Below are 13,384 nucleotides of genomic sequence, written 5' to 3'. Positions count from 1 at the left end.
TGAGAAAAGCACCAGATCCTACAGCATTATGCCAAGCACTGGTGATGCACCTACAAGAAGCGCTTCATTCCACCTGCACAGCTGTGATGAGGGGTAAGTAATGCCTGCTGCCCCCAATCACATGTAAACACCTCCTCCTCCCCAGGCTGCAAACCCAGGACTCATCTGTGAGGAAACAGCTCCCTTCTCTCCCACTGCTTTGGATACAGGAACTGACTCATCCATAGGGGCGTTCTCTCCCCCCTTTTTTCTCATTCCAATGCAGCTATGAAAAACAGTAGTCTTCGTTTCAATATTTAATCATATGCTTCATTTAATAATGAGTCCAAGAATAATTTAATCCTGGCTATCAACATAAAAGATATTGTTCTTTTTGCTTGATTACATACTAAAATAAACCCCCCCCCCCACTCTCCAACTTCTCACAGGCCAGAGTTTTCCTCCTTCTAACTTATAACATAAACACAATTTACTTTATAGAGTTGATTACACCCACAACACCTTGACCTGCATTTGGAAAGGGACACGGGATGCTTCTCCCAGCAATTTCACCTGCCTAATTACAAATGCTGCCGTCTCCCTTGAATGAACAAACTCGCTTATGAAACAGAGAGGGAGCTGACATTTCATGGCACATCGCCTCGTGCTTCAGTGAAGAAAAACACATCACGTGCCACGGATTTCTGGAAGCATCACCACTCCCTTATGGTACATGATCTCTTGCCAGGAATAAATAGGACAGAGTCCAGCACTGGAATCACATAACATTTGGCTCGCACATCGTTTTTCTGTTACTGCGCATTATTATACCAAACGCGCTCTTCAGGTACTGGCCACTCTGGAAAAATCTCATTAGCTATGAAAAACCTGGTCTTAAGTATGAGGTGATTAATAACCTGCAATGTCTTGCTTAGATACCCAGTGAAAACTTGAAAAGAAGCCAAACCTCTGAAGAGGGCAAGTGCTTTTGCATATTACCTTTATGTGATTTAAATGATCCCCCAAAACGTGCTCCTTCGAGGAGAAAACCTGCCTGTTCTCTATACATTTGTTAATGCTTTGGGAATGATCCCCAAACATTTTGAGCATCTATAAAGCACAATAATGAAAATGCTTTTATTTTGCATTAAATATTTTAACAAAAAATTACTTCTATCTTGGCAATATTTATGCACTTAAACTCCCCGCTTCGTTTTTCCCTAAAGACCTTTAACTTAGCTCCTCCATCTTTTCCCATCTGAAACATTTCTGCTCAGTAATACACATGTGCACTCCCACTCTTACATCCTCCTTCCTCCTGTTTCTCATCGTGCATACTTCCTTTGGAAATATTAAGTAGGATTTATCACTTATTTCTGGAAAAAGAAAGCATTTAAGATTTGAATACAAGTCCTTCAGAGATAAAGCATCCCAGGTTAAATTTAATGATGTCCAGGGGAATACTATGCAAGTGATGAGCTGCCTGCTAATATGTCGGTGCTTTAGGGAAGAAAAATATCAATTAAATTTCATAGCATGCGACTACATACTGACCTTGAAAGCTATCTGTAACTTAGTTTAAACTTGCAAATTCAAAGTCTAAGTCAGAACTTCTGCCCTAATTGGTTTTAGTATCACTGAAGAAAGGCAGAGTCCTGTAGAGACTAGAGAAACACTACAAGAATCAACTGGGAGAAAAGAAGAATTCCCTCAAATCCTATTAAGTTTTTAACCATGACACGTGTGTGTGCATCTGGTCTCCCCCTACCAATCTTGGGTTCTGGCCATGGCTTCAAGAGATATTGATGGCTCTTTTCTCTTTCAGCTTTCTGATAATGCTAAAATAACCCAGTGATGGCCTGTGTCTGCCAGCTGCACAGCAGTGTCACCCCAGTACCTGAGCAGTTTATTACCAAGAGAACAACAATCCAGCAGCATGGACACAGCACATGGACAGCAAGGGCCACACAGGAGAAAGAAATCTGCTATTACCAACTGCTCCACCACTCAAAAGAAACCCAAAAGGAAATCTCTCACCTCCAACCAGACTTCATTTTAAAGCCTCTCCCCACAGCAGTGCCCTTTTCTAAGGAAGCTGCAATTCACACTGTGCCACATATTCCACTGCAATTCTAATGGCAGGGGGTTCTTTGGGAGGTTTTCAATTATTATTTTTATCTGTGTTAATCTAGCTTCTCAGTCTGAGATTTCACCATTGGGAAGAAATGACAGTAGAATATACACCTATCTTTCCCACTAGAGAGTTCAAGCAAAGAAAAAAAATCCCATATGTTTATTCAAAATAAATATACCTAATTTCATCAATATGTATAAGCTGCATTTCCAAGCCACCAAACAGAAAAAGGAAAAATAAGTAATTTTGTATTTACTGACTATGTTTAGAAAAGCCGAGCTCCTTCCAGCTACAATCCAACTCGCCTTCTATAGAAGTTTCCAGACCACAGGCAGCAACAGCCAGATGCAGTGCATGTGTTGTTGTTAAAGGACAGCCAAGCATGTCTTTTCACTGAAATTCTTCTGGACTTTGTATTGGTAACAAAAGACGTTGAAATTCCCCCAGTGTTCCTTGGAAGTTGAATCAAAATTTGTGATGCCTAAGCTGATGAAAGGGCACAATATTGAAACAGCACAACTCCTTCCCCCTCAGCTAACAGCACTTATTCTGGCCAGAAGGAGGTGGGAGCCATTTATTATACTGTGAGACTTAATGTGGTGACTCTTTTCAGGTGAGAGGCTCATTTACATAATGCCTAGCAGCTGGTCCGAACACCTGGTGTCAGAACACCAGGTCAAGTGAGCAGATAGAGCCATTAACCCTATCAGTTAACCCTTTTAAGGGGGGTTTTCTTCCCCTTGCAGCAAGTGGAATATAAAATCATGTACAATTAACAAGTTGTCCAAGTCAGCTCTGAAATCCAGAGCTCTCGGAGTTCCAGCTCAACTGATTTTAAAGTTAAAAAACATTAGAAAATAAAAGGGTTCTTCTGATCACAAACCCATTTATCTGTGACACTGCATGCCAGCTCAGCCTGTAGCTCAACAAACCTCTATCTGCAACTTTTCTAGCACCAGACTGTGGTGAATTCTGCAGCAGCCTGAGGCACCTGGGGCATCCACATCCCATCAGACCCACAGCTATATACACATAAATACACACACAGCTCTTTCCTCTGCTTTGAAACATCCTGCAGAAGCCAAAGCATGAACTCTTCCTGCAGAACAGCCTGGGCTCTGTGTAACATATGAGGTTCCTTCACCATGAAATTTGCTCTCAGACTTCTTAAAGTCTGAGTAATTATTTGAAGAGCAAAAGACAAATCAGACAGCTCCTAGCATCGTGTTAAGGATCCCAGGAGCAACAGAGCAGCTCTTTATTCATGGAGTGTGAGCACCAGGGCTCAGCTCAGAGGGAAGCCTGTGAGCAGACAGAGCAGGAACCCATTAGACTGAAAAGGAATGCCAGAAATCCGCATCAGAGGCTCAGGCAGATCCTCCTGGAGCACCACTCCAGTCCAGGCCCGGCTCCAGCAGCTCTCAGATGGCTGTATCTTCCCTAAGTCTCTGTGTAAATGGATAAAACGAGATGCTGAGGTTCAATGACACAGCCCAAAGGGAATTAAGGCCTGACACGTCCCTGCTTAGAGGGGATAGAAATAAGCCTGCAGAGAACTCTTACCTAGAGCAATGCCAACAGGCAAAGCTACCACACAGCTTTTGGGCTGCTGCAGCACTTTGGGAACAAGAATATTGAATGTGAGCAGGCCTGCCTGGTGCGGACATGGACACGAAGCAGGGCTCTCCTGCTGAGTCACGCTTTGCTCCCGGGGTATTTTCCCTGCATTGTTCAGGCTGGGGCCCTGGAACAGCAGGAACAGACTTATTGCCACACAGGTGTTCCTTCCACAAGTCCCTGGGGCAGCACATGAAGCCCAGCTTTGCTGAACCTCCAAGGTGAGGCTGCAACAGCTCCCACCTGGCCTGACATCGGCTGTAAAACAAGAGGGGAAAGTGAGAGATGGGGAGAGGAGGGGGATGCTAAGCACTGACAAGCCCAAGATAAGCTAAGTTTGTGGCAAAAATTTTTACAATATAGTATCTGATCAACTGGAGCTTTCACTTCAGGATTGTTTCCACTGCTTCTGGCTCAGGGAAGTAAGGTGGCTTTGCTACACTTCGTGGGCCATTAGCCTCCATGGAAAGTTCATTCCCTTATGCCCCCAAACTGGTATCAGGAGGGAATTTCACACCCTCGACAAGGGCCCATCAAATTGTGCATCAAAAACAAAAGCCCCCCTGCAGCAGGGATCCAGTAAATTACACCCAGGTTTTTTTACACAACTAGCTGTGTCTGGGATCAAACATTGGCATCTCAAAGGGGACATTTCTTTGGAGACTACTTAACCCTTGGAAGGGCTTTGGTCCAGGATATCCGGGCTGTCCTCAGCCTTAGAAGGCTGCTGGTACCAGCCTCAAGTATTTTTCCAGACTCTATGTAGCCCATGAGGGGAGGGATCCAGACCCTGCTCCTCAGCAACACTTAAGAAACCCTTTCACCTCAGCAATAAAACATTTAAAGTCTGGGTGCTTCTAAAACACATATTCAAGTTCCAACTCCCTTCCCTAATTTCCCCAATCACATTATCAGTTTTACCACAACAGGAAAAAAACCCCACAAAAAACAAAAACCCCTTTGAGCATTTCATAACTGGGTGGGGGTTTAGTATCACTAAAGCCTCTCACTGGTTTTCAATACAGCTTTATTTTAAGAAAGCATCTATTATATGAAGCTTGGGCTTTGGCAGGCAGAGCAGAAGCCTGGCCAGTGCAGAGAAGGAGGACAATACTCAAAGTGCACTATTATTGTGTCACTTTTTCATATTTCTTAATACCAACTTAGTGAAAAAGTTTACTACTTACTGGAAGTTACTTAGCATATGACTTCTACATTATTCTGCAGCCATGATACAGCCTCTCCCTTTCTATCCTCCTACACAGACTTAGTAGAAACGTTTTCTAGCAGTTTGTCTGAGCCAGCTATTTAGTTTTTGCTTGGCAATATTTTCAACTAGAGGCAGGTCCAGCCTCCAGGAAAACAAGCTGTGCAGCAAGAGGGTGGGACACAATCAAAGAACACATAATAAAGTAAATACTAAGTATGACCCATGAAAGGAAAAGAGATATGGTTTCCATAATATTGTAAATTAAAAGTCATTGACACTGATGTAAAACATGAAATTCCCTGTGCACTGTTTTTCATTCATTGGCAATAGAAGTGGAAGGCCAGAGCCAGAAAAAAGTACACTGTTGAAGGGCCAACACCAAACCCAGCCATGACCCAACATCAAAACAGCAGCCCAGGAGGATTAGATCCTCAACCCAGCTCATAAACCCTCCGCTAAGTCTTTGAGTAGGAAAAACCTCACAGCCTTTATACCTCTGCTGTACTCAGGGTTCAATGGACCTAAAGCAGCTCCTCCATCAACCAGGGTCCTGCTGGTATGGATGAAGAGATATTGCTGTGCATTTATTGATTAACTTCAACCCAGCATTTTCCAGTTCCCTGAGAATCAATTTATTATCATTGCTGAAAGCAATAAGGATAAAAAAGCTGGATGGGTACCTTTGATCTACACAGTTTTACCAGGCACCAGCAGCTAAAGCATTGCTGAGACTCTCCTTAAGACATTTTCCCCTCCTTGGAATTATTTTGCCATTCATTCAATAAAGCAGCAAAACAATTTCCTGACAAACTAGGAAATGACTTTTGGACCGAATTCAAGAACTTCAGAAAATATTAGAACCAGAGGTTTAACAGAAAGTGCTCGGACCCCACTGACCTTACAGACAAGTCAGACTGTCATTTCCTCAGCCGTCAAACCCAACCTGCTTAAAGACCGGTAGGAGGGAAATAATCCCCACCGTGAGTCACGTTCCACTGCCTTCCACCTCAGACACCTCCAAGTGCGAGCCTGAAGGAGGCACACGCACAAAAACCCTCATCCGCTAAGACCCTGCCGTAACACTTCGCTGCAGAAACAATGCAATTGGCAGAAAGTACGTTTAAAAGTCTGAGCTGTGCAGGGAGGCCTCCACGGAGTAGGTGGGCAGGGGAATCACACCACCAAGTTCAAGCTGCAATGGCAGACAAGTTCCTTCAGGTCCATGCCTACACCCTCCGTTTTGGAAGCAAGGGCAGGAACAGCAGCTCACCCACACAGGCTGCGGGCTCCTCAGGGGAGAAGCTGCCCTGTCTTCAGCAGCAAAGCAAACAAAGCTGCAGACAATAGCTGCACCTCCCTGCCTCAGCCTAACACCACCCGTGGGCAGCACAATGCCCTCCACAAACAGCTCGGGCAAAACCAAAGCTGGGCGAGCTCCTCGATTATTAATGGTCCCTATTGCTTCTCCAGAACACACACACCCACTGACACCAAGAGAAAATCCCAACAAAAAAACGAAACAAAACCCCCGAGAACCAAAGCGGGCAAAGCTTTATTTTACCTGCTGCAAATTAAAAACCACTCCTACTTATTCCAGCTCTAGCAGCTGACTCTCCATGTACTTTTGAGTCAGAGCAGTGCCCAGATAAAGCAGCGTATCAGCACTGCTCGGGGTTTAAGGCTGCCCGATTGTGAGGTTATTGTTTGGCTCCTGCGTAGCTGTCAGACACGTCCGTCTCCACAGCTACCACATGCAGGCCTCAAACCATGGAACCCGAGCAGGCTCGAGTTCATTGGGGTTCACTGCTCCGGGACTGGGATTCCTGCTAAAGGAATGGGGGAAGGTGCTCACAGAAAACACACAGCGTCACTGTGTTTTCCTGCCAACAAACTGCACCGTTTCTTAAGGTCTTAATTCCGCCCTGCAAAGGCCCAAGAGTGCTTTGAGCGGGGGCCAGCAGAAAGTCTCCCCTCTGCTCCAAGCAGCGGGTGAAGCTCGCTGAAGGGAAGGAAAAGTTTACACAGGCTCACTTATAGGACATAATATTGCAGTATGGTTTATTCCTCTTCAGAGAATAACTGCAATATACTGCAAATTGACTTTTTTTTTTTTTTTTTTTTTTTTTTTTTTTTTTAAGAAGGCAAACCACATTTAAAGCTGTCACTTCCTGAAGGCTGCACTATGGACGTTGTGCAGGAGGATGGGGAAACTCCTGACTCAGCCCAGACGAGAGATGGGATCTGGTACAACACACACGTGAGGAGAACAGGCTAAAGCAAATCCTTGTGTTCTCGTCTCACTAGCAAGGTTTATATCAGCAGCAGTGAAATGGGAGTCATTTCAACAATTTACCAGAAAATCTAGGAATTGCTCCAGGGTCTTGTAAATAAGAAATTAACTAAAAGCACAGCTGTACAGTTTTCTTGCAGATTTTCAGGGGTTGTGGCTAGTAAAATGTTAGTAGAATTAAAATTAAAAAATGGGTACAGTATTAGCCTTGATCTAGCAGAGAGCCACAGCATGTTTCCAAGTATTTCCCCCAACCTCCCATGGGACTTCCCGTTTCCTTAACTGTAAACATGTGAGAAGTCTCGGCACAACTGAACTAAAAGTAGTACATCTGCTTTCTCAACAGTTACATTTGCCTATTAAAATTTAAACTTGGTTCCTAAGTATGTGAATATTTGTGTGCCCGTCAGGAGCATTAGATTGCCTTGCAAGACCTTCTTTCTGGTGAGATGCTCCAGGAGGAACAAACGTAGCTGCTGGGAACTGCTCAGAAAATTGTTTTTTTCCAGAAATACACACCAACCATTTCTATCCAGAGATTCAATGTTTCCTTTATAGAGGAAATAACTCAAGATTCCCCTCCCTCCCAGTAGTAAAAGTCATTAGTTTCAATATTTAAATTCTCAAGCTGGTAGGACACATTTGAATTAAGTAAATCAACTCAATGAGCTGCTGTTACCTGGAAAACTCAACTCTGGGACAGGTATGTGCACTGAAGGAAACATATCAATAGATAATTTACTCTCCACCCTTCCTCCCCTCAGTTTACAACCAAAGCAGTTTAAATGCAATGTATGCATCAAACAAGTGTAGCTCTACCAACACCTATGTGACCATGATCAAGCAGGAGCCTCCAGGATTTAAAGGGTGTCATTCCTAATCTCAGGAAAAATGCACATCAGAATCCCAGCATGAAGCGGACACTGTATAAGCACTCAGGGTTCTGAAATCTCAGAACCTCTGCTGAAGATGAAATCTCAGCTGAGATCTCACCTGCACCAGCCACCAAGCCCACTTCAGCAGTGCAGTGCCCACCAAGTGACAAAAAGGAGATAATTTAAAACACCAGCTTGGTAGGAAGACGGTCATTACTGATTCTCACAGCTAGGGAGATAAAGAGAATAATTTGAGCCAAATACATCCTTAATTTTTCCCCCACTGAGATAAGATTACAATAGCCTTCCAATCTTTAGCTGCTCTCTTTTTGTGAGTTGCACATATGTGCTTTTTATTAGCCTTGGGCTTCACAATTAGATGGATTTTCAGTTACTTCCAGAAATGCTGCAGGATGACTGAGCTGCAGCTAATCTTTGCCTCTCACTAAATGGGAATACGAAAAATGCAGCAGGGCTCCCCAGCACTACAGCCAATGCATCTCAATTCTGCACTTCCACACAGAAATACAGTAATGCTGAATTTCACATCTGAACTATTACACAGGCACCAAAGAGGGAACCACAGCGTAAAGAGAAAACTAGTTATAATCATTGATTTGTAGGGAGGAGAAGGAAAAATAACACAGACATTGCCTGCCAGGAGATGACCAATTTTCCAATAGTTCTGCCACACAGAAACTCTGGAGATGTGAGCTTCCTTTTCTTCTTCTTCTTTTTTTTTTTTTCTTTTTAAGACTATTACAGCAAAACAGAAGATTACAGCTGCAACAAACTATCCCTTAACTCTAATTAGAAAGTATTTGTTGTCTGGATTTAGAACTTCCTGACTCGGTGTTAATGAACTGTAACACTGAAGCAAAAGGTATTAATAAACATGCCAGACAGTGGGTTAGATATCAGATCTCTGCTCCCAGTTCAGAGGATGCTCGTGGGGGAATTTTCTTCGCTGCTTCAATCCAGAAACTGTAAAACAGGGAATTCAAGTATTTAAAGTGGAAGAGTGAGGGGAACTATTTACCTTGCAAAATTTTATTTAAACATCTATTACATATTCTGTTTTGAGAGAAATAAGTTTCTTCTAATCTACAAACGAACACAAATTACATTTTGGGGTTTTTTTCCTCCTTGAAAGAAAACAAGCAATAGAGCAATTGACAGGAAAGAGAACACCGAACTTAGTTTTTAAAATGTTTGGGGTTTTTTTTGTTGATGCTTGTGTGTGGTTGGGTTTGTTTGCTTGTGTTTGAAAGGGGGATTGGTTGTCTTTTGTAGTGGAGTTGGTTTTTAGTGAGACTTTTATCTCCTTTTAAGATTCCAGAGAGAAGTAAACAAAAAGTGACTTTGAAAGTTACAGAGGCTGAGGGGCAGCAGCAGTAGAGGATACACAGAGGGAAAGGAAGGGGCTCTTTCCACCCACCAGCAAATATATTTTCCATGCTCGAGCAGATCTCCCTATTGTTTTGTAAGGAATTCCTCTATTTATCTTTCATCAGGGCCTTTCCCTTGTATCAAAAGCCTTCCCTCCTGCCCATGGCTGTGATCAAACCCCGGCATTACGCGACATGATCCCTTTAATACGCCGGGTGCGTGCTGATGGCAGACGTGCCAGCCTGGCCCTCCGCACACTCTCTGCGCCTCTGGGGCCACTGCAGCAGCTCCTGCCCCTCTGCCAAGGCTGCACTGGCCCAGGCTGGCTCTCCCTGGGAAGTCTTCTGTTGCACTGCTTTGAAACACAAGCGGCACTTTCTGTGCCAGGAGCAGCACAATCAGCATACTCAGACCCTCACCAAGGTGCAACCGCTACTGCCGGGTTTGCTGGAGATTATTTCACCACCCCAGCATCTTTCTCGAAGGGCACCCAGGGCCAGAGAAGTCCTCCAACCATCTATGCAAAAGGAAGAGAAGGGGAAGAAACGAGGAGAAAGAGAAAGGAAAACTCTTTACTGGTCACTGAATCCGAGCTGTAACCTGACCCTGGCTGCATCTTGCCACCAACAGCATTAACTACAAGCAGCTTCCATTCAGCAGCTCCTGCCAAAAATAAACAGTGCTGGCTTTCCTGGCTGCTTGCTTGGGTTTGCTCTCAATGTTTTTCTTCTTGCTTCTTCTGGCTAATTGGGATATGCTACGTTTCCTCCAAGTAGTTTCTTAGTTTGTTTCTACCCACTACATTACTAAAATTGGAGTCATTTCTCACAGTGCAGAATGAAAATAAAAGCTGTTTGATCGAAGATGGCCACAGCAGGCAGCCTGGCATTTTAGGGGAGAGATGGGAGGAGGGATAGAAGGGGTTAGAACAGGTACACAGCAACTGCTGAAGGTGGTGAGGATGCTCTAAAGGTGTCACACCAATACATTTATCTTCTGGAAAAAAACTCCAGCGACCAACAGCCCACACACTGGATCTGGTCTGATCTGCAGCAGGCAAAAGGATTTAATAACCACCATGGAAAAATAAGAATTAAGAAATACATGACCAGTGCTAACAGTGCTAAAGAGCATTTAGGAAACACCAACAATAAACCCAACTGATTTAAGCTTTTGGACAAGCTTGCTTATACAAAACCTCCTTTCTTGCTTTCCCTAGACCCAGCAATGCAAGCAAACAAAAGAGGAAAGAGCAGTTTTGTCAAGCTAAACAGCATGTTTCTGACCCAGCCACTGAAAAATAAGTTCAAAGGCCCTTTAAAACTCCTATTTTAATATGCTGTAAGTAGCACTCTCTGCCTTCTAATTTGTTCAGCTCTTTGAAACACCTAATTTCCTCTGCACTGTCACTGCACAGCACTGAAGCCTCGTGGAGCGCTGCCACTTGATTCAACACCAACAGTCACGTTTCAATAGGCAATTCCACTTGAAAGGTTATAAATGAAGAGAAAAAAGATGTCTTCAAACCAGAGAATGCAACGCAACACCATTTATTTATATCCAAGTCCTCCTTTCTGTTGCTGGCTACTGTAGGCAGGCACCAGAGAAGGGGAGCTTTAAAGCTCAATAATTAATTCTAAGTGGTTTTAAAATGGCTAGAGATTTAAGGTAGACAAGATGTAACACTGGAATTAGAGTCAAGCTGCGGTGCTCTTTGCTCTGCTCTGGAATGTACTGTTTACTCTGGCACCGCACAAAATACATAATTGATTTCTCAAGGAAAAGAAATGAGAAAAAACCAGCCCCATAAGCCTCATTATTCTATAAAACTAAAGTAAAAAGGTGTGTTCCAGGCCAAATCACAATTGTATTTCAGTAGGGTAGGAGAATTGGAACAGAAACATAATTTCATATTTATTAAAATTCATTTACTACAATTGCCATCAACAGGACCCCCAGGCTGCTAACAAGAACCTCCCTAGAGCCAGAAGTCAACTCCTACAAGCATATTCAGATTTAAAGAAAAATTATATTAAATATAAATTTAATAACATTACTTTGGAGAACATTTATCATTCCTGACTGTGGGGATTTTTTGGGTTGCGGGGATTTTTTTTTTTCCCCTTCCCAAACTTCCTCATTAAGATTTCGTGAAATTATAATGAAACTTGACAATAAACCACACGGTGCCTAAGTACACTCCCAAATTAGTCAGTTGGTAATTGTACCAGATACACAGGAACTATGTGTGTGTCCTCAGACAGCAAGTGCTGCTCTTCTTCCCAAAGCCAAGCAGGATTCCAGGGGGGGTCAGAACATCCCTGGGACACAGCAAAACACCAGGGGCAAGAAAGGAACTGTGCTGCTCATGGCTGGACAAAAAGAGCACTTTGGGGACTCACTGAACCCTCAAATCTGTTGGGGCACTCCAGACCCAGCAGAGGAAGGGCAGCTCATGAGGAAGGAGAGGGACTCAGCTGTGCTGCACCCCACAGACTGGCCCACAGGAAAGCTGGGAGCCAATGTCCTCTGCTTGCACACACTAAACAAGAAACAAGAAAAATCAGTGTTTGCTGCTCAGCTGAGCCTCACCAGGAAGTGAGCTGCAGCCTTCAAACATTCAAATAAGAAAAGGAAGATCTGTGAAAATGCAACCAAAGAAACACCACTGAAAACCCTACGACAGCAAATTAAAAACCAAACAAAACCCACAAATAAATGCAATTAGAGAGCAACTACAATGCTAGCAAAGGGGAGGGGTCATGAGGAGAGGGGCTTGTCACAGTCTTCATCTTTTTCATACGTTCAGGGGTAATAATTAAAGGCAGAACACAATGAGATCCAATTTGTCACACAACACCTGCAATCAGCTGAGCAAAAAAAACCCTACATAAATAAACTCCAATCCAAAAAACGCACTATTTTACTCATACATTGCAAAGTATACTTCATGATTGTTTAATTAAAGTCATTTTTAGCTTTGCATGGCTGCAATCACCAAACATTGTCTCCCTGTCAGCATTTGAGGGGCTAACATACTGTTGCCAACAATTAGCACAAATCTGGCTGACATTGTTTTCTCTAAAAATAAACCATGCATGTTAAGTAGCTTGAGAACAAACATGAAAACAAGATTTTAGGATAACATTTCTCTTCTCAGTGGAAACACAGTAGTGCAGGAAGACCAAGTAATCACTCTAGGATCTAGTCAAGCCACCACCACACCTTTGCTGCCGGCAAAGCACCACCAGGATATTTATTAGGGGTTCCGGACACCTGTGATTAACAATCCTTTCTCAACAGAGGGAAAACATTAAGACCAGTGTCTTGGCTAAAATTCCAATTTCCTTTCTTTACCAGCAATGGTCTGAGCATGGGCATCATGGCAACAGAAGAGCGTGCAAGGAAACAGCCTTTAAAGCTCTATTCTTTTGGAAAACCGACTTGTCTCTTAACCGGAGCCATCAAGAAGAACAACACTGCAACAACACCACAAGCATGCAAGTCACTGGGCTCGGGAAGGCAGCAGTTGTCTGAATTAGGAGCATCTGAGAAGCAAGCATTCAAACACTTCCAAGGGCAGCTTTGTTCACCACCCATCTTCAATTTCAGGACCCAGCAGTTCACCCACAGCACTCTCCACCCCAGATGTGGTTGCCCAACAAAGATGGTTAAACATGACTCAGAGAACAGGGATGACTCTAATTCTCCTGAAGAAATACTGTATTTAAATACAGACTGAAACTGCCCAAAAGGGAAGAAAACAGTTTCTTATTGTTGTTTACAGCCAGGACTGTTCAAACTACTGCACTAACAGAAATCATGAACCTACTCTGAGGACTAGAAGCAGATACATACTCCAGTTTTGAAGCCAACACATCTCCTTTCCT

General features: G+C 43.4%; 1 protein-coding gene across 17 annotated transcripts in view; it reads right to left on the bottom strand.

Annotated features, from left to right (window-relative positions):
- The window catches only part of FBRSL1 (fibrosin like 1), a 503,813-nt gene that overhangs the window by 466,639 nt on the left and 23,790 nt on the right, over window positions 1-13,384 (bottom strand). For 3 of the 17 annotated variants that reach the window (XM_040080808.2, XM_058422824.1, XM_058422825.1), the window contains exon 1: window positions 2,374-2,597. The exons of the other annotated variants lie outside the window; for them this stretch is intronic. The gene's annotated coding sequence lies outside the window, so the exon portion shown is untranslated. Of the gene's footprint in view, window positions 1-2,373; window positions 2,598-13,384 lie in introns of those variants that run through there. 17 annotated transcript variants of the gene reach the window in all.

The sequence above is a fragment of the Hirundo rustica genome, chromosome 17 (genome assembly GCF_015227805.2).
Source record: "Hirundo rustica isolate bHirRus1 chromosome 17, bHirRus1.pri.v3, whole genome shotgun sequence".
NCBI classification, from domain to species: Eukaryota; Metazoa; Chordata; class Aves; order Passeriformes; family Hirundinidae; genus Hirundo; species Hirundo rustica.
The sequence above is the reverse complement of the archived record's forward strand: the minus strand, read 5'-3'. Positions and strand labels throughout refer to the sequence as shown.